Source organism: Puntigrus tetrazona, chromosome 25 (assembly GCF_018831695.1).
Source record: "Puntigrus tetrazona isolate hp1 chromosome 25, ASM1883169v1, whole genome shotgun sequence".
Taxonomy (NCBI): Eukaryota; Metazoa; Chordata; class Actinopteri; order Cypriniformes; family Cyprinidae; genus Puntigrus; species Puntigrus tetrazona.
Window position 1 is genome coordinate 5,263,811 of NC_056723.1, and position 21,198 is coordinate 5,285,008.

At 39.7% G+C, this 21,198-nt stretch overlaps 1 protein-coding gene across 2 annotated transcripts in view; it reads right to left on the reverse strand.

Annotated features, from left to right (window-relative positions):
• Positions 1-21,198, reverse strand: part of lrrc4ca (leucine rich repeat containing 4C, genome duplicate a) — a 173,041-nt gene that overhangs the window by 60,842 nt on the left and 91,001 nt on the right. Inside the window, exon 1 of one of the 2 annotated variants that reach the window (XM_043228688.1) lies at positions 333-2,075. The exons of the other annotated variant lie outside the window; for it this stretch is intronic. The gene's annotated coding sequence lies outside the window, so the exon portion shown is untranslated. Of the gene's footprint in view, positions 1-332; positions 2,076-21,198 lie in introns of those variants that run through there. 2 annotated transcript variants of the gene reach the window in all.

A 21,198-nucleotide genomic window follows, 5' to 3' on the forward strand; every position in this document is an offset into this window, starting at 1 on the left:
CACGCACGCACGCACACACACACGCGCACACACACACACACACACACACTCACACACACGAGAGAGAGAGATAAAGACAGTAGGAAAAAAAAAGCTCCCAGCCGGCGAGAGAACGCTTCGGTGGATGCGTGTATGAATAAACACCGAGCGACTGTTCAAATTACACAAGTGACTGTATTGTGACCTTTTTAATTACTACAGCTGTATTTTAAGTGCCCTTAGACGTTAAAGGCGCGATATCTACCACGCGTTTAATGGTAACGAGACGCGCCGGGTGTCAAAAAGACGCCAAAGTGTCCAGTGATGCAAATATCAAACCACGACTGACTTACTTTCTTAATCTGTGAGGTTCAAATCGCAGACGTTCCGTTCGCTTCCAGAGCACCAAAATCCATCTGCAATTCTCAAGTAATGAAGCGCGATGAGAATGAAATGTTCTTCAGCGTGTACTCTGGGCTATCCAAGCTATCCAAGAGCAGTTTTGCATTCACAAGCTTCTATGAGAAGAAATTCGCCGCTGTATATCCATTCGGTCTTCCTGTCAATGCCATCGTATGGACGGGTGCCTCTAGAACAGATATCTCGATGCTTTCTCGCCCCGCATCATCAAAATCCGGTGAAACCAAGTCTTTTTCCTGCTGATAAATCAATTAAATCGTCGTCTCCCCGGTTTCGCGTGTCATTCTTGGCGTTCGGCAACACAGATTTGAGGTTTCACATTCAGCCAGCACGCATCTAGATGGGTTTTATCCCTGAGGTGGACCATTCCCTGCATCTTCTTCTTCATCCCAATCTTCAACAGACCATAAACGAAGACCCGTGCTGTTCTTACTCCACGGTCGTGGTTTAAAACGGAACTTTTCTTCCTCCTTTTACGCACCCGATCTGATTAGATTTCTACTCACAGCCCAGTGCGGATTTCAAGATGCTTATTTCCTTGAAATGTGATTATGTCCTACGGAATGCCTTGAGAGAGGAGCCTCGTGCGTTGGCAAACGCGAATATTCGCGTATCACATCCTATCCGAGACCACGAGGATCTTTTGGAAAGGGAGGGAAAAAAAGGACAAAATCCGGCAAGTTCCTTTTTTTGTGTGCGTGTGTTTTCAAGGAAAGTGGACGAAAATGCGCCAAAATGAGTCGAATCCCCTTTTTTTTAGTTAAACGGCAGACACTAACCACGGCCGTAGTTCCTTTTCGAGCGTTTATAAACTTGTCTTAGGCGAGGTATTCGTCAAAAGCTACATCCCACTACGTGCTCGATACAGTTCAACTCAACTCCGGCGGAAAGCAATCCAGTGACGCGACGAAAATCCACGCGAATGATGCTGCGCTCGGCGCCGAGCCGTGGAATTACGCAGCGAGCGAGTTGCCGAACGGAGAACAGCTACAAGTGAGTCACCCTGCGAGCAGGGACATCTGAAAGAGGTGAGACCCGTCGAATACGTCGAGATCTCGTCGGTGAATGAAGTTCTGGTGTGAAGTGTCTAGTGCGGTACCCAATGACGCGCGGCTCTCCGTGGGTATCGGCTCAGCGCGCTCCGCTGGTGACACCAAGAATCTTCTAACACGTATCGATGTAGCCCTCAGCACAAAGTCTCACTCTTCTGACTGTCCTCACCGGCGTCGTCTTGGATGCGTAAAAGTCAATGGTCCAATAATCTTTTTCCATCTTACCGATGATTGGTCGAGTGCAATAACCCTGAACGCTATAGATTATGTGACGCGCCTTCGGACAGGTCTGTAGCGCCTGTTTGACGCACACATGTGCGCGTGTGATTGTGTATAGCCTGTGTACTAAGTGTGAGGGTTTGATGCTGCGTCTTCCTGTCTAGTGCAGAAGGGACACGACTGCCATCTACCGGCGCTCCGTCCCCTGTCTAGACGCTGAACTCAGCCTTACGACCACCTGAGCCTTTTCAAAAAAAAAAAAAAAAAAACCTTGAAGCAAACATGTAATTTTCAAACCACAGATCATAAGCACGTTCTGGTGACCTGCATACGCCTCCGATGCTTATGAAGTCTGTAATATATTCTATACGTTCGGGAGGACTGTAGTAAAACGCGCCGACCTCAGATTGCATACATTTTCTACAGTAAAGAGGCAGTTTAGAGATGGATGAGAACGTACTGTGATGAAAGATGAAAGACAAATAAACACAGATGAAATAAAAAACTAAAACAAAGGAACGAGCGGCTTCATGTCTGACAACCGTACTTTTATTGTGTTAAAATGACAAAAGCACTTTTTGATCGCATACAACAGTGTCAAGCTCATAACATGATAAAAGAAAGCACAGACATTGCTGTGATAAGTTAAATGGACGAAAAACAAAGATGTTATGATGTCAATAGAAAATATATATAAAATGTATAATGTACATTTAAAAAGCCGAGGATAGTAAATATAGCAACGCAACGCTTTAGATTAGATGTAATGTAGTGGTTCATCACAAAACTGGACAAGCTAAAGGATTTGTTCGTTTTTAAAGACATGTGTATATTTTAAAAAATGAATGGGAAAAATATTTCCCAAGAGAAAACACAAAAAAACACAAAACAGGCACTCACTGTTGTGCTCTGTTGCTAGTTGGCATTCTAAAAAGCATTTTATTGGACCAGAATTTGGATATACCCGCTGAGTGCAAGATTAGCCTTGAACGTTATGGTCTTTTTTTTTTTTTTTTTTTCCCAGAAAAGACAGAATGTCAAATTTAAATGCACATGTCCTCTTTTAGAAGCGAATGGCCTCAGAGTGAATAAACCAAAACTCATATTTCGGAAAGGAATGGTTCATCCAGAAATGACGATCTGCTGAAAATGTACTGACCCCTAAACCAACCCGAGATTTGGATGAGTTTGTTTCTTCATTATCACTTGCTCGCCAGTGCATCGTCTGCGGTGAATGGGTGCCGTCGGAATCAGAGTCCAAGCAGCTGATAAAAACATCACAATATTCCATAAGTAATGCACACCGCTCTAGCCCATCAAAACCAAAAGATGCATGTTTGTAAGATACAAGCGTAAAAATAGCCCATCTGCACTCGGTGGTGCAAATGTAGCGTTACGTTTTGTGAAAACGTAGAAAACGTATCCTTCTGTTGTGGCTGACACATAAGAGAGTGCAAATTGTCGAATGAAAATGTTATTTAGTCGTTATATTTCTTTCCATACAAACAAGTATTTTTGTAGCTTCAATAGGGTTGAACCGCAGATGGAGTATTCTAATGATGTCCTTCATACTTTTCTGGATCTTGATATTGTTATTTAAATGGGTTTTGAAGACCAGCTAAGCTTTAAGGGGTTTGGAACGACGTGGGGGTAAGTGATTAATTACGAAGATTTTAATTTTGAGGTGGAGTAACCTTTAAATAATGGAGCTCTTACGACAACACAGATTTTTACTGTACAAGACGGCGACCGATGGACTGAAGTCATGTGGATTGCTTTTGGATTATTGAATTTTTCCTTATCAGCTGTTTGGACTCTCATTCCGACGGCACCCATTCACTGCAGAGGATCCATTGATGACCAAATGAATGCAAAATTTCTTCTAACCTCCGACCTTATCTACATTTTGGATGACCTGAGGTGCAGTACATTTTCAGCCAATGTTGAGCTCTTTTTAAGACTTGTTTTCGAACGGCGTTCTTCTCTCTGACCGAGTAAATCCTAATTTGCCGTTTTCTCATTCCCGAGAACATGCTTGTCAGCATCTCGTCACATCCTCGCGCTTCACGGGCGTCTCGTCATTTATCTGTCCGTGCGCCCGTCCACCTGCCCATCAAGCGCAGCCAAATCAGCTAAATATGGGCGAAGATCAGCTCCTCCTCTCCTGCTGTCTGATTGAATCATCCTAATTGTTTGACATTAAAGGGCAGGTGTGCTTCTCTGACTGACAGTCCGGTCTTCAGCGCAGGAACATGCAAACGCACATGCCCCTTAAACACCAGGCCCACTTAACAACAGCTTTCTCAGATGCATCTCTGCGACATAAATACATTATCTGACAGCTCCGGGTTGACTTATATGCCCACAGCATCGCGGTGGCGAGGTAGCCTTGTTATGACAGGCTTATCTAATGGTCCAGATTTAAAGCTTTCATTTTACAGCCCTCCGATGATTCTCCTGCGACCACTACGTTTCACTTAGGATGTTATTTGCTCTGTGGGAACCATCTGAATGACCATAACATCTATCTTAATGCAACCATTCATTTCTCTACAGGGACACCAGAGGAAGAGGTGATTGACGGAACATTTCTATGGCGAAGTGCTTTCAATTTACTCCCAAGCAGGTTGAGCTCAAAAGAGAAGACGCTGAATTAAATTAAAGCACGGCGTTACCTCGCACTAGCTGTAATGTGGAAGTAGACAGACTGTCAATGCTTGTCCTTTACATAGGTACATATCAACGAAAAACAAGACCTTGGTTTGCCGCGTCACGTAATCACATAAAACAAAGAATCTTTTCTGAACAAAACACGAGTGGTTCTGATGTTGGTTTTTATTTTTTAGGCAATACAATGTAATAATTAGACATTAGACACAACTAAAACACTATAAAAGTCACTATATTTTTAATTATGCAGTGCCAAAATACATCTAGTTTACGCACTGCTGCCAAAGCTTTTGTTTTCTCATAAAAAAAAGTAAAACAATTATTCATATCAAGCATTTGGAGAGGTGTTGTGAAAATTTAGAAAAATCTAGAATGGCGATTGTCAAGTTCAGGACAATTTTTTAGGATAACGAATACAAAAAACAGATGAAAATTTCATGATTCTGACTCTGCTGTCTGGGGTTGATTCGCTGAAAAGAACCGGTCTATTCTGTTCTGTTCGGTCAAACATGCTTGTTTGTGCAGAGCGATACGTCTGGGATCAATAAAAATTTGATTCGATAAAAAGAACCGGCCCGAAAGAATCAGTTGTTTGGGAATCTGCCTACAGTCATGCTGTTTGTGCTTTATTTATTAAGAAGAACTGTTCCAAAGAGCAATTGTTTTGGGAAGCAGACTTTACTGTTGGGCTGTTCGCAAGATCCATTCGTTTGAGAATCGGACTTCACTGGTTGCTCTGTTTGTATGTGATTCACTAAAAAGAACATGAGACTCCTTTGCTTAGGAGTCAGACTACACTGATGGTCATGCTGTTTGTGTCTGATTCACAGTAATATTTATAATAAAAGTCATCAGTACGGGAATTGGACTGCACTGGTCATGCAGTTTGTATTCGAGTCACTTAAAAAGAACTGATTCATGAGTTATTCGTACAGGATTCAGACTACGCTGGTTGTTTACTTTGATTCACAAAAAAGAAGTGGTCCGTAAGAGTCATTTACTTGCGAATCAGACTATACCAGTGATGCTGTTTTTGTTTGATTCAAAATACTATTCAGAATAAGAGTCCGTTGTTTGGGAATCAGACTACACCAGTCAGGTTGTAAATTTCTGCAAAACAGCTCATAAGTGGGTTCATGCAAAGAGGAAACCTCAAAATAAAACGCATACCGAGACCTCCAGCAATGCCGCCTTCAAAAACCTTTCTATTTGTGCCGGCTAATGTTGCTGCGTCCTTCAGGAAAAGTACCGTCGACTCTCCACGTGAGAGAATAAATCTTTGTCGCCCTTCAGTCCTTACGTCCTCTCTATCTTCTGGGACTTTCCAACTATAAAGGGGGGGGTCAAACGTCACGCCAAAACAATCACTGTACAGCACAACATATCGAGCACAGGCTACGAGGTCAATATCACAGACCCTGCAGGACACCTCGTTGTTATTGTCTGACCGATGAAACATCTGCCTGCGTTTTACATGCAGCGGACTAATCTTTGTACAAACAGAAAACACAGATACGGTCTAACAGGGTTTGAGGAGAGCAGCTGTGGTTTTTCTTTCCTGGGGTGAAAATGCTGCTAGCAGCTGAATTAAACATGTGAGGGAAGTGGGATAATGCAATATCCATGCTGCATGCGTCAAGACGGATATATTTCCTTTATACGGCAAACACCACTGATACCAGGTCTCTGTCATTGCCTTCCTGGAGGTTGTAAGACTCCATCACAATCATCTGCCAAAGCAGACAGCTTACTTGGTGCAAAAAACTGGATCATATGGAAAATAGAGAGATCTATCTATCATAAAGTGTATAGCATGTATACACACACAAGCACATTATTTATATTGCCAATTTAACACTATGAAAGGTAAAGTAAAAACTTCATATAATTACTTACATCTTGTTTTATCACCCTTTTCCAACGTGGTATCCAGAGTTTGAGAACGACTACTGCATATCCATCTTTATACACCGAATCCATTCTGCAGAAATATCTGTATTGAAAATACATAAAACGACTACTTGTGCCTATTCATCAGTACCAGCAAGGATTTTTATTTTGATCATAGTATTCAAGATTCACTGCCATCACAGCTGTGAAACGACACATCACTGATCACAGTTACTAATCTCTCCAAAAAGCCTGACTCACAAAAACATGTGTCACAAATAATAATTCACCAATTTCCCTAATTAAGATGAGGCTTCTCGCACCTCTCACCCCTTCTGTGTGTTTTTTGGGTTTGCAGTCAATAGGCTTCCTGGAAACGAGGGCAAAAAACAGAGCGATAAGAACACCTCAGCGGCATCCATGATATTTGCACCAATTCAGCAAATTTCACAGACTTGCTAATTAGAAGCATCGATGTGTTTGCCGTCCTGTTTAATCTCCACTTTGATCCAGTCTAATCTCTCATCGTACTCATTATCCAAGGGTTCTTCTGGCCCAGAGGGTCTGCGATCGAAGAGCACACTTTTGATTTTCAGCACGGACTTGCAGCGGACTTCATTTCTCTTTTACGGCCCTTCATCGGGGTACATTTGAATAATTATCAGGCTCCGCCTCTTATGGGTTTTTCTGTCGTAGACTGGGACCACTAGGGTTGAAGAGACTGACAAGGACATTAGAGAGACCTTTCAGTCTAAAATTTAAATTCTGTCATTATTGAAATATAGCATACGAATCACATGGAGCACTCTTACGATGCTTTTTTTGTCAGTTTCCAAGCTTGATAGACGTCAGAAACCATCCTTGTATGGAAATGAGCTACATTTAAAGGAATATTCCAAGTGCATTCTTAAAAAAATAATATTTGCAATGATGGAATAGATGGAAAAAGTTTCTTCAGGTTCTTGAAATATTCTAAAAACGGTTATTTTAAGGACTGTTCAGCGAACGGTTCTTTTTGGAATTAAAATGGTTCTTCTGTTTAATTGCTTCAGAATAAAACCCTTTTGGAACCTTTTATTTGTATGATGTGAATAATATTTTATTTATCTAAAGATACTTTACTTTTTCCACTATAAAGAACCACCGGTGCAATGGTTCCATTTACATTAAATTATATTTAAAATATATAATATAATATAGTTTTTTTTTTTTTTCTCAGTGGCTCTGGAGCATTTCTTGAATCATCCTTAATATTTGCAGAGAAGAATGTGCATTTCTCAAAACAATTCATAAAACAGCACAACACAATGGATTACCTCTAAAAGCCTGCAACTCACTCAAAATCTTTTGTCTATCTCTCAAAAGTAAGTGTTTACGTCAGTGAACAGATCGGTGCCATCAGAATGAAAAGCCCTTGTGTCATTACTCACAAACAAGTCAAAATGTTTAGTCATTTTGTCAAAATAACAGTGCACTCTGTTACTTTACTTGATGTAAAGTATGCACGTATTCAGTTACTGTACTGAAATGCAGAAGGCTGTGTTTCATATGCCATATATCAATTTAAAAACGACAAATGTATACATTGCTGTATGTGGGATACTGATTGAAAGAGACAGTTTTGAAATAATTACAGCAAATTACAGTTTTGGCACATTTTTCGAAACAGTCTTAAAATTCTGCAAACTGTGAGTCCTAACTGTTTACTGGAACTTCAGAACTTCATCGCAACGTCTGCATTACATTATATACCCTCCCAAACTTGACTGGTTGATTCAATTGATTCAAATTGTATTGCAATAAAAGTTCGTTTGCCAGTTTAGCAAACAAGGTCCGTAAAGACATGGATGACAGAGTCTGGTGTGGATGAACTTGACTGGCCTCCACAGAGTCCTGACCTTAACCCGACAGAACACCTTTGGGATGAATTAGAGCGGAGACTTCTCGTCCGACATCAGTGTGTGACCTCACAAATGTGCTTCTGGAAGAATGGTCAAAAATTCCCATATACACACTCTGAAACCTCGTGGACAGCCTTCCCAGAAGAGTTGAAGCTGTTATAGCTGCAAAGGGTGGACCGACATCATATTGAACCCTATGGATTAGGAATGGGATGTCACTTAAGTTCATATGCGAGTCAAGGCAGCTGAGCGAGTACTATATATAAATTATTTATTTATATATATATATATATATATATATATATATATATATATACACGCACACACAAATTTACATGAAAAACATAGTTAATAATAAATGTAGTCAAAACGTTCCAATCATTTTTACGGTAATAATTAACAAATGCTGTCAATTGAACTCATGTAGTTTTGAACTTTAAATATCCCTTTATGAGTCTTCAAAATAAACAGCTACGGTTCATTTAATCCCAAACTATCCCATTAAAACAGCACATCTATGTACAGATGTGGCAAGGGAAGACTCTGCTTCAGTATTAAAGGTTCTCTCCTGCTGGGCGATGACATTCTAAGTTGCATCTTAATTAGTGTTATGAACCTGCACAGTAGTACACACAGTGGATAAATGAAAAGCCAACACAACATGCCTCTTTGAATCTTGTCACTGCTAAGGATCTTGAGGATGAAGGAAGGCTTTTTTTTTTTTTTTTTCAACTTAATTTTGGAGTAGGGGCGTAAAGCCAGTCGTTTTCTGCCAAGGAAAAACACATAATGCACTAAAAGAGCTTCCAGGCGTATTTTAAACTACCTAATGGTTGCATATCACTGTTTACTACTGCCTGATTATGGAATAAATAACTGCAAATACAGGCACACTGTGCATTTCAAAGGCTGGCAAATGGAAACACGGAAAGGAAAAAAAAAAAACAACAAATTTCCCAGTCTTGCAAATTTAGAAGTGTCTTTTCAAAATGCTAATGAAATAGAAATTATGAATAGATGAATAGAAATCAAATATGTATCCATATGTTATCTAGAATGTGGAAAAAAAACAAATTTGTTCTCAATATTTGGGAAACTGTGGGGTTTTTGATGAATATGTTTATAAATGTATTATTATTTTATGCATGTGTAATAATAATAATAATAATAATAATGCAGTGTACAAATAATTAATACTTTTTTAAAGTAAATTAAACTTTGTCTAAATAAGATCCATATTTTGAAGTCAGATAAAAATAAATAAATAAATACATCCCTTATAAATAAAAGATGAAAGTTCTCCTGGAAAGAAAAGTGACTAAAATAGCACCAATCATAAAGTCACTTATTTTCCAATACTATATGACAAATTATGTTGTTTCTTATGGGTGCTCGGGTAGCTGCTAAAAGAGCTGGATAACATGCCTTTGAGTCTGTTTGGTGATGGTGCAATTATGGTTGTCAACAGACGCATGAGGGCACGTATTCAAGCGGTGGCATTCCATTGTTCATTCCATTGTTCAACGCTTTGCAGGGGGCTGCTGGGCGAAGCAGCCCTCGATGAGTACCAGCTCGGGAGGCTCATAAGAAGAGAGTCCCTTCACGCAAATAGATTCTCTTCAAGGGTATCCCACTTCACACTGAAGGTGCATGTGGAGGCATTGTCAGCTTACCAATCACTGTTCAATGGAAAGACAGCGGGCAAACAACCTCTGGTGATATGCCATCAACTGCTGGTATGCTTCAGTCCTGCACCCAACAGACCATAAGTTGGCGGATAGTGGATGCCATCACTATGTGTTTCGAGTCCTCTGATCTCCCCTGACCATTGGGAGTCAAGGCTTACACCATTAGGAATACGGCGGCCTACAAGGTCTTCTTCACAGGTGTGTCTGTATCGGACATCTGCAACTCTGCTGGCTGATCCACACCCATCAACCTTTTGTCCGGTTCTGTGGCCTAGACATCGGTTCTACACCAGGCACCAGGTCCTCTCGCCCTAGACACACTGGGCAGGGACTTGCCCAGATCATGGGCATCTCATTCCCAAAGCGTTATGATGCAGCTTGAGATCCCAACAAGAAACATCTCCAGGTTATGTATGTAACCACGGTCCCTTAAGGAAACGAGACGCTGCGTCTCAGTTCCATGCTTCTGGCATCCTTGCCAGCACAGTTCTTCATGACTTGAGGCTGACGTGCTTGTACTTTTCTGCTTTCCGGTCTCTGACGCACCCCCTTCCATTGGACAGATTGCACAGCAGATTCAGAGAGCGGTCACGCTGGAGGTGTTCCCAAAGCGTTATGACGCAACCCTTAAAGAACCATGGTTAAGATTCAGAAAACCATTTAAATGCATTACGGACTACATAAATAGATTTAGTTATAGGATCTTAAAATAGTAGTTGAACATGTAAATACAATACAATAGCTTATTTCAGTTAACCTTGATAACAGTCATCTCTCCCATAGAGTCTTGTTTGTTGCTCGGCGGCGTTATGACTTTCAAAAGTGAATCTGCCAGCACGGTTGGTAATTGAAGTCATATTTTCAGCACATTAGCTCGGAGGTGACAAATAATGCGAGTGCCAAATTTGATATGACCTCTGAATTAAACCTCCACAATTATGTGTTAATGGAGAAAAACAGCATTTAAAAAATCATGCATATTTTAAGAATCGAGCAGATACTTGTGCATTTCAATTATGCGTGCAAACATGCATTTACTCAAACTTTAAAGCATCCAAATTGAGCTGGACTTCACTACTAACTCAGCCTTGAATCTGTATTTTAATCTGGGAGATGATTTTGACGTAGTATTGATATATTGTGTAAACTGCAACTGATCCAGCCAGCAATTCGTTATCTCCACATGCAAGCTGTATCTTGAGGGAGGAAGCTGGCTGAGGTCGAAAACGTATCATTTTTTAATGTTTAAGGCATTACAGGAAACAGCAGTGTGTGGGAGGTGAAAGAACATGATGAAAGGGTCAAATGTCATGATAAATGATTGAACATTTATTATGGTTCTTCCATTAGGTTTTATTTGGAAAGACACCTACAAATCACAGTGCACGACCCCTGACCGCCCGCCGTGATCTCAAATACCATCAAGTCTATTTTTGCTGTGTTTGAGTTACCAAGGTTGTGATTTTTACGGGTGTAGGCCATTCCGAGAAGACCATAATAGCATTTTTCTTTTTTCTTTTGTCATGAATAGTCCTGTACATTACTGTAGTCAATTTAATCTGTATCAATTGGTGCGTTAAGGCTGTGTGAAATGATGAAATAAGTATTAATTCATATCTAGGAAACAAAATTGTGAATGTGAAGTACGGGTGGTGGAGATTTTAATAAAACAGACAAGATGAACAATAATTGCAGTTGTTGGGTGATTCATTTTTTAGTTGATGATATCTAAAGGGGTTATTTTTCCTGGTAAAACACTTTGGTGAAAACAAGCTTCTGTCTAATGCTCCTGTTGTCTGGGGTAAGTCATAATAGCTATTTATTTGCCGACAGTAATTATACCTTGTAGATTTTTTTTTTTCTAAAAGCATGTGTTTTACTTATCAATAATCTGAGTTTTAGTCTATTTGGGAAACAGGTTTATTTTGTGTCTGAGTGTGTTTTTCTATAGATTATATGGATATAATAAATAATACATGTAGTACAAAAATAACTAATTAAAATAAAAACAATGATTAGTTATCGCAATCGGTCGGTTACTGTAGTAGTAATATTAATAAATGAAAAATAACAACTACAATAATAATTGATTCATATGTTATCATAAAGCATTTACAAATGCCCACATAATTATAGTATAAATTATGAAGCATATAGTATAATCACTTGTATGTGAGTGTGTGTTCATGTACAGTAAATATTGCCTTTTAATATACAAAGATTGGCAGTAGTAGTAGTAGTAACCTTTATTACTATTGTTGTTACTGTGTGTGTGATAGTTGATGTATTAATCACACTCACCCATCACACTCACCTCCTCAGAGGTTTACACTGCACTAAGCCGGATCAACGCGCGCAAGGCTGCTGGACCAGACGGTATCCCTGGACGCGTACTACGGGCATGTGCAGAGCAGCTCGCTGGGGTATTCGCGGACATTTTCAACATGTCCCTTGCCCAAGCAGCTGTACCAACATGCTTCAAATCCACCTCCATTGTGCCAGTGCCAAAAATCTCTAGCCCAGTGTGCCTAAACGACTACCGCCCTGTAGCACTCACACCCATCGTTATGAAGTGCTTTGAGCGACTAGTCTTGTCACATCTGAAGGACTCTCTGCCTTCCACACTGGACCCCCACCAGTTTGCCTATCAAGGCAATAGGAGCACTGAGGATGCAGTCTCCATCGCACTGCACTCCGTACTCACACACTTGGACAACAAAAATACTTACGCGACGGATGCTGTTTGTTGACTTCAGTTCAGCATTCAACACGGTCATACCCTCTAAGTTAATCACCAAACTCAGAGATCTGGACATTAACACCTCACTGTGCAACTGGGTTATGGACTTCCTGACCAACAGACCCCAGCATGTTAGGTCAGGCCACATCTGTTCCACCACTATCACTCTCAACACCGGTGTACCACAAGGCTGTGTGCTGAGCCCCTTCCTCTACTCCCTCTTCACCCACGACTGCAGGCCTGTGTTTGGATCTAACTCCATCATCAAGTTTGCAGATGACACTACGGTGATCGGTCTCATCAGCAACAACGATGAGACTGCCTACAGAGAAGAGGTCCAGCATCTGGCCACGTGGTGCAAAGACAATAATCTGCTCCTTAACACCACCAAAACCAAGGAGCTCATTGTGGACTTCAGGAAGGTGAGAAGAGGCTCACATGATCCCATCCACATTAATGGGATTGCTGTGGAGCCTGTCTCATGCATCAAGTTCCTGGGAACCCACATCTCGGAGGATCTGTCCTGGACCACCAACACCTCCAGCCTGGTCAAGAAGGCTCACCAGCGTTTATTCTTTCTGAGGAAACTTAAGAAGAACCAGCTGTCCTCAGCCATCCTGGTGAACTTCTATCGCTGTACAATAGAGAGCATCCTAACAAACTGTGTCACAGTCTGGTATGGGAGCTGCTCTGTTGCTGAGCGTAAGGCACTGCAGCGGGTGGTGAAAACTGCCCAGCGCATCACAGGAACTCCACTTCCATCCATTGAGGACATCCAGAAGAAACACTGTTTGCGTCGAGCACGCAGTATTCTTAAGGACTCCTCTCACCCTGCCCACAAACTGTTTTCCCTCCTGCCATCCGGCAGGCGATTCAGATTCCCCCGGACTAGAACAAGTAGACTGAGGAACAGCTTTTTACCAGAGCTGTCTCACTACTGAATTCTACCCCCACTGATGTCTGCCCCACCCACCCCATTAAAAACAAAAAATACAAAAATGCACTGTTAACATTCATTGCACTCCACTGTATATATCTTTGTAAATGTATGTACATATCCACTGTACATACTCTTGTAAAATTGTCTATACATATCCTGTATATCCTGCTCTTTCTTATGTACATAACGATCTGTAAATTGTTTACACATAATCACTGTAAATTCCCCCTTCCCATCTGTAATTTAACTTGTACATATCACATATTTATCTTTGTAATTTATATTTATATTTGTAACTATATCCTGCACTTGCTGCTTATTGCACTCCTGGTTAGACCTAAACTGCATTTCGTTACCTTGTACTTGTACATGTGTAATGACAATAAAGTTGAATCTAATCTAATCTAATACACACATGCACACACACACACTAAATATACAAATATTGTCAGTAGAAATATTAATATTGGGACCCATTATTAGTACCATGCAATAACAATATCACTTATATTGCTTCTTCAGCTCAAACCACACGAAACATGCTGTCTCTCTAAACTGTAATCAACCTCTACAGTAAAAACCGATTAAAATACCTCAATAGCACAGTGAAAACAAGTCATTCACTGCGAGAACACAGCATTTTAGCAATTAACTCCCAGCCAAAAGTAATAACTTCCGTGTGTATAAAGGCCTCAAGGTAATAGACAAAGCAATCCATCTAGTGAGCAAACCCAAGCCACAGCCCCTGTCCTCATAATGAGCGAATAATACCGGCGTCAATTTGACAACACCAGAAAGCAAATTGAAGGCGGCAAAAGAGGGCGTTTTGGCATACGGGGAAAAATGGCCAGGCGGGTGACTAGATGAATTGCTTGTTAAATAAGAAATTCCACAGAGTGACATCATTTTAAAAGGCCCGTAACAACCTTGTGGTATTATCTGTGGAAAACAATCTTCGCGGGGCGCGCTCCACTTGTGATAGCTCTCTGTGTGCCGTCGTTTCTTTAGCCAAGGTTTCTCGCATCATAAAAGAATTGTTTTACTCGTCGCTTTCCAGAGCCATCAAGGACTCTCCTCTCCCCACGTCCTTTTGCAATTAAATTGTGAGTGGGACTGTTATCGATCCAGTCCCACGACGGAGCCATAAAATGTTGTGTACGACTGAACTTGAGCACGAACAGAATGACATGACAGCCGCTTGAAGGCTTCGCCACGCGGTAGCAAGCGAAAAACACATGGCGAGAGCCATCGCAAGGGAACGCAACTCTTCAAAACCGAAGAAACTGGCAAATTCTTTACGTTAACATCCGCCGGCGCGGCAGAACGTACGCAAACACATGAAATCCTGTTTGAAAAGTACAGTACAGCAACAATTTCACGAGGGAGCCGCATTCATGTGCAAGGGTTGGAAACGCAGAAATAGCTGGAAGGCATATTCTCTATTTGAGTCAGCGTAAGAGGTTCCTTCTATGCACTATGAGAATATAAATAACAGCGGAGAGGAAATACACAAAGAAACCTGCTGGCAAAAAGGCCCTTGATCTCTGCCAGTGCATGATATAAATACACAAACTAAAGCTAAAAAAATGCTGCTTTTCGATGCTTTTGTTCGACGGAACTGGAGATGTGGTCAGACCGACTGAGAAAAAAACATACCGTGGAAATGCATTTTGTGGTAGAACGGAGTGAAAAATCGAGCAGGTGGGGGAGAGAGTGGGTGAAACGACCCTGTTGGCCATCAGGCCGCTTTAGCTGCATTTTTGGTCCGGTGTGATTTAAAGCAACGGCTGCGCCTGCTGCCGCCGATGGTCTCTCAAAAACACCAGCGCTCACGCCAGGGTTGAGCGGAGACAAATGAGCAAAAGATGATGCGGTTAACCTTGATTTAGGTGTAAACACACCAGATTTGGAATGTGGAACATTCCCAGGAACGCTTCCCTTGCCCACGGAAGAACAGTGCTTTTACAAGGGATTCGCTCTTCTTCTGTATACTAGGCAAAAAAGAAAGTGCCCTCTTGTGAATTTTTGTTTTTTTAAATAGCTTTGAAGCACTGTGTGAAAAGTTTTAAATCTGAAAGTGCACCCTGCAATAGAGTTATCAAAAGAGTATCTCAAAAGAGAATCAACTCTGAATCGTTTTTAAGACGTGGCCCAAGCCATTTCCTGCTGACCTCGAAATGAAACATTAGCCGTTTGTTTGGTCTTTCCTCTTTGTTCAGAATGAAAATTCAAATTCATTCTATGCTAATAAATTCTATGCCGTTTTTAAGCTTTTAAGATCTAGTAAAAAATTCTAGTAAACCGTGTTAAATTTTTATGCACGTACAGTCTCGGACTGATGAAAACCCACATTCGCATTTAATCAAATTAAAATTAAATTGCCGTTTGACAAGAAAGTACACAAACAAAACTTGGTGCAAAAACAATTTTTGAAATTGCTAAAAAATGGCAAATCTAGTCAAACATTTACATTTTTTAAAACATAAATAATCTTAAATAGCAACTTTGAAAAACAGATACAGTGTAGATACATTTTTAAAGATTCAAATTGATATTTTAAAGTTCCTTAGAATTGAAGTTGAACTGACTTTCAGACCATTTTTTTAATTCAATGCAGCGCCTTTTTAAATTGAAGTAGGTGAAATTTTTTTTAAAGTGTATGTTGAAAAAATATATACTTTAATGTCAAATATGCCAAAAATGCTGGCAGTTGCTATAACTAAACCATCATTCACACAAAAAGGCCATGAAAAAATATACTGTAGCTGCATATTACAAAAAAAGGGGGAAAATGCGAGCACTATAAACTTTTAGTTCTTTAAAGCTAGCTGCACAGTTTGTAAGCTTACACAATAGTTAGCCTTCCAACTATTTGTTGTACCTATAATGTTCCAGTCAATCATATTTATGTCACTGCCAAAAAGTAAACAAAATAACAATATGGCAGAATTGAGGTTGTAGTTACTTCCAAGCAACTGCCATTACGGCAAATGGGAATGCTAAGGATATAACTGTATTAGATTTCCTTTGTTCAAGCTTTCATTCACACCCAAACAAAAGAACACTGTTTTAAGATGTTTTTGCGAGTCCATCGTCTTTATTAAGTCATATTCAAAGCCTACTAAATGAGCTGAAATGTCCCCAAAAGCTATACGATTTGATAGACTCCTTTTCTTGGACACATCTAGTGATTTATGTGCTTTTAATGTACTGATGCAGAAAAAGGTGCTCGCTGGCATTTTTAGATTGGCAGGAAAGATTAATCTGTGAGCCGAGCGCGAGTCCTCCTCGGGATGTGCGCGCATTAGCATTACTTAATTGAGATTTGTGAACGAACTCCGGCAAAGGAGTCAGGAATCTGGGTGATTTTGGTAGAGACATTGTTTAGCTAATTGATCTCCATCTTTATTCCCGTCTTAAACTGCGCTGTAGAAGATCAAGCTGCATAATGAGGCCGGTACAAGCTCGGTGCTTTTGTGTCGCAGTATAATGTGGCTCATCGAGACTGTTGCTTTCTTGGGAGTGGTTCTATCAGAGTGAAATAGAATGAGACTTGGAGGCGTTCGATCTCAGCAGAATGAGATCAAGGGGTGGAGACAGGAAGGTGTCTGTGTCAGTGTGTGCAATGAAGTTGCTCTCCCGGAATGCGAACGTTTGCTGTTGTGTCCCAGAAAGATGTCAGTGTGACATGCGCTCGCACACATTGCTGAATACAGAAGTACAGAAGTTTTCTATCCGACATACTCTTATTTTTTTCTCTTTTTTTGTTACATTGTTGCTCTGGTGTCCACTGTGCTCGGGAGAAAATAAGAAACCTAAATAATGGGTCATTCTATGAAATGGGTGTCTTCTGTGATTTGGAAATGGAATGGCAGAGATAGAGAGAGATTTCATATTTCAATAAACTTTTTCAATTAACGTTTGTTTAATATCATTTGATTTGTTTTAAATCACGCCAAAACACCATATAAATTAAATGTGTCTTTTCTGGTGTCTTTTCTGGTTTGAAAATCAAAACAGCATAATAATAATAATAATAATAATAATAATAATAATAATAATAATAATTATTATTATTATTATTATTATTATTATTATTATTATTATTATTATCTTAAAATTAAATTAATAAATACTAATGCTGATATTTCTGCACAAGCTATTTAATTAAATTATTTTTATTATTATTATTATTATTAGTAGTAGTAGTAGTAGTAGTAGTAGTAGTAGTAGTAGTAGTAGTAGTAGTATCATTACTATTATTATTATTATTTTAACTTATTTTAATGTCCTATTGATTTAAAAATAAAGGCAAAACACGGTTTTATTTCAATAAATTCTGCAAGCAAATAGTGCATATTCTTTATTATATAAAAAAGAACATACAAAATTCCCCCCAAAAAATACTCTTTATTTATTTATGGTGGGAGGTGGGGTTAGGATTGGGAAATTGACTCATTTTATGATATTTAATTTAACAAAATGAAATATCAAGCCGTGTACAAGCAAATGGTGGGAGGTAACCAGATTTAGTTTGTCTTACATTCGTAGCTTACTCTACCTGCGAGCACTCACACATTACAGTACATCAGTACAGTAGCTCCCCAGCAGTTTTGTATTCATTTACTTCCGTATGATTTACCACCATTCCCCCGATCACAATTCACACTAGAAATCACCTAAAATAAGAATGTTTATGTGAAAACACCTAGCGTTTACAGACTTCTTCAACTCCATGCAAACTTCAGCGAGCAGTTGGCAGCCGTTCATAAAGTAGAAACCCAATTTACGCTCTTAATCCTCGTCTACAGTACCTGATGTCGAAGCTCTAGCTCTTGGTTTTCAATAATCCTCCCTAGTTCCCTCAGAGTCCAGAGTGGCGTGCCGAGCCGTATCCTTTTACCCAGCAGGGATCAACACACTTCATCCACTTTACTCTCAACGTGGACCCAGTAGGACACCATCTTACATTAACCTCTTGCAGATGAACGGCTTAAGACTCGAAGATTCCATCTGCCTCTCCTAATGTGCAGGAAAAAATGCGAAAACATCACTTTCAATACGCCGTGCCTCTAAAAAAGTTCCCTTAAAACTTTCCACCCTAGCAAGTGTAGTGTATGCAGGGAACAATATTTCATATAGTGCACAGAAACTTTTGATTTATAGCCTTTTGTTGAATTGCATTTGAATCTACATGTTCTTTCATTTATTGTACTTTCTTTTCCTGCGTTTCTCTCAAATTGACATCGGGTCTGTTGCAGTCTGGAAATTGCAGGGTATGTCTATGTTGTCTATGCTTGCCACAAAGCACAAAATACCCTGATAAAAACAAAGTTCACGAGAAGCTCTTAGTACATTTTCTAGCACTCTGGAGGAGAACAACTCGAGGAGAGTTTTCACCTCTTTAAACTGCATTCTCAATAGCAGATTTACCTGCGGTTGCCGGCTTTGTGTTATTTCCTTTCAAGTATTGCTTTGGAACGGTTTCCTTTGTTTTTTTGTTTTTTTTTCAGCTCTGTTTTTTCTTTAAGTAAAAGCCTGTAGATTTCAGAGCAATGTGATCATTCTCCAACCCTAGAGGCCCAGGGTACCACCGGCGGGGTCGCCGTTTTTGCTCTGAAAACGGTTTTGACTGGTTGTCGTTGTAAGTAAATTGTTTTGTGGGGTTTTTTTTTTTTCGTTCTAGTTTTGAAGGGATGGGAGAGATAAATAAAGCATAAAATTAATCACCCGCGTTTGACACCCCTACAGCAAGCTCCCACACATCCGCCCACTTGATCCGAGGGCTTACGGGTACTGAATACCCCCTACATACATGAAAGAAAATAAGGACACTGCCCCCACCATCTCATCCTGTTAAAATCACCCACTGCACTATGGTTCATCACTCCTGGGGAAAGCTGCTGATCTGGGATGGGCAGTGAACGTTCACTCTGTGGCTCAAGTCGGATTAAACGGGAACATTTTGTACAAAACCGAACCTTAGACTTTGTCGTATTTAATGCAACAAAAGCGATGAATTTTAACATTTGCCATTCTAAGCAAGACAATAAATTCATAACAGATTTATAATAAACAAACGTGTTTTATTAACAAATGCGCTGTTGTTGAATATCTGGTGTGCAGGCAAACCGCAGGAAACAGTTCACAGGCGTTTTTTGATTCGCCACGATTGTTTCGCAACGGCAGTCTTTCATCTTTCATCTTTCATCGTTCGGTAAAGGGTTCATTCATGAATCAGAGGCATTGAGCAATTCGAAATGAACACATGATTCAAATATCGCTCATTCATAAAGTCTTTTGTCGCCATCTATACGATTAATGATCCCAACAATTACGATGTGGAATTTTGTACACAATTTTTTTATTTCGGTTGTGAAGATGAACGGATGACAGGGAAAAAAAATTCCTCATTTCTAAAAGATAAAGAAAATAGATAACATTTTGTTTTGTTTTCAACAGCATTCAAAAGTTTTTGAATGTCATGAGGGGAATATGGCGACAGAATTTTAATGCATGCTGCTCATTAAGATGTACTTTTTTATTATTGAAACCTGTGTGCATGGGTTTATAAAGCTATGCTCAGTTGTAGTTTCAGTTAAAACAAAAGGTTATGTCAGTCAGAGTAAATTAATTCAAGTGATTTATTATAATAAGCTATAATTTTACTATAAAAGTTTAAATCTCTCTCGGTACGCCTTTTAAAACTCAGCTAATTTGCACAGTAAACAAACCACAAATGTGTTTTGTGTCGTTTTGGTTTATGGAGAAGCTATAACCAGCTATTTTGTATTTCTGAGTCTTTGGAGACGCAACAAAAGCACCATAATTGATTTTCATAAACCTCTCAAACTCTAACCTCAAAGCGAACAGATTTTGGAGCGCAGATTATCTCCCACAATAACTTGTGGAAAAAGTGAACTCAATCCCCAATGTGCCAATTTATTTAGCAAATCTGTCACTGTTTCCCGCTTTTAACGGGTATTTGAGTGATTGGCCACACTGTTTTTGTCGTTTTCCCAACAGAACTAAAAAAGGAAAAAGCATGCAGTTAGCCAATCTAGTATGAAACATTTCAATTGTTTCATTATCAACTGTTTAGTCTCATTATAAGTCGTTATAACAGATTAGTGGTTTTCTTAAAAAAATATATAAAAAGTTTTCACGGTAAAGTAGTCCTGTGGATTAAGTATTTTACCTAAGGCCAGCTGCAGGCAACAGAAATGCAGGCCTTGGACAGTAGTAACCATTAAGTGAACATCACATCCGGCCTGCTGTGCTTTGAACCCACAACCTTGCTGTTGCCAAGGAGGAGGCATTGCCAAAGGCAGTACACTTATCTGGAGCTTACAGTAGAAATGGTTAAATAGTTATAATTATTAAAGGATTTTTGGCTTTTCAAACTCAATTTTAAAGTAAATTAACTTACCCTAACATTATTCGTAATCTGCTTTTCTTTCGTGGAACTCAAAAGAAGTCATTTCGAGAAGCTTTCAAGCCACAGAAAGGATCACGAAACTAGTCAAGCTTCAACAAAATTCCATTGGTAAACTACATGGAACATCACGCCGATCTAAGATGTTACAGAGTAAAAATTATTTGGGAGAAACAAGAGATCCTAGACAGCAAGTTTATAACAGCACCTGGAAAACTGTCGGAGGAATCAAACGAGTGAAGGGATAACAGCGCTGAGCTTGAT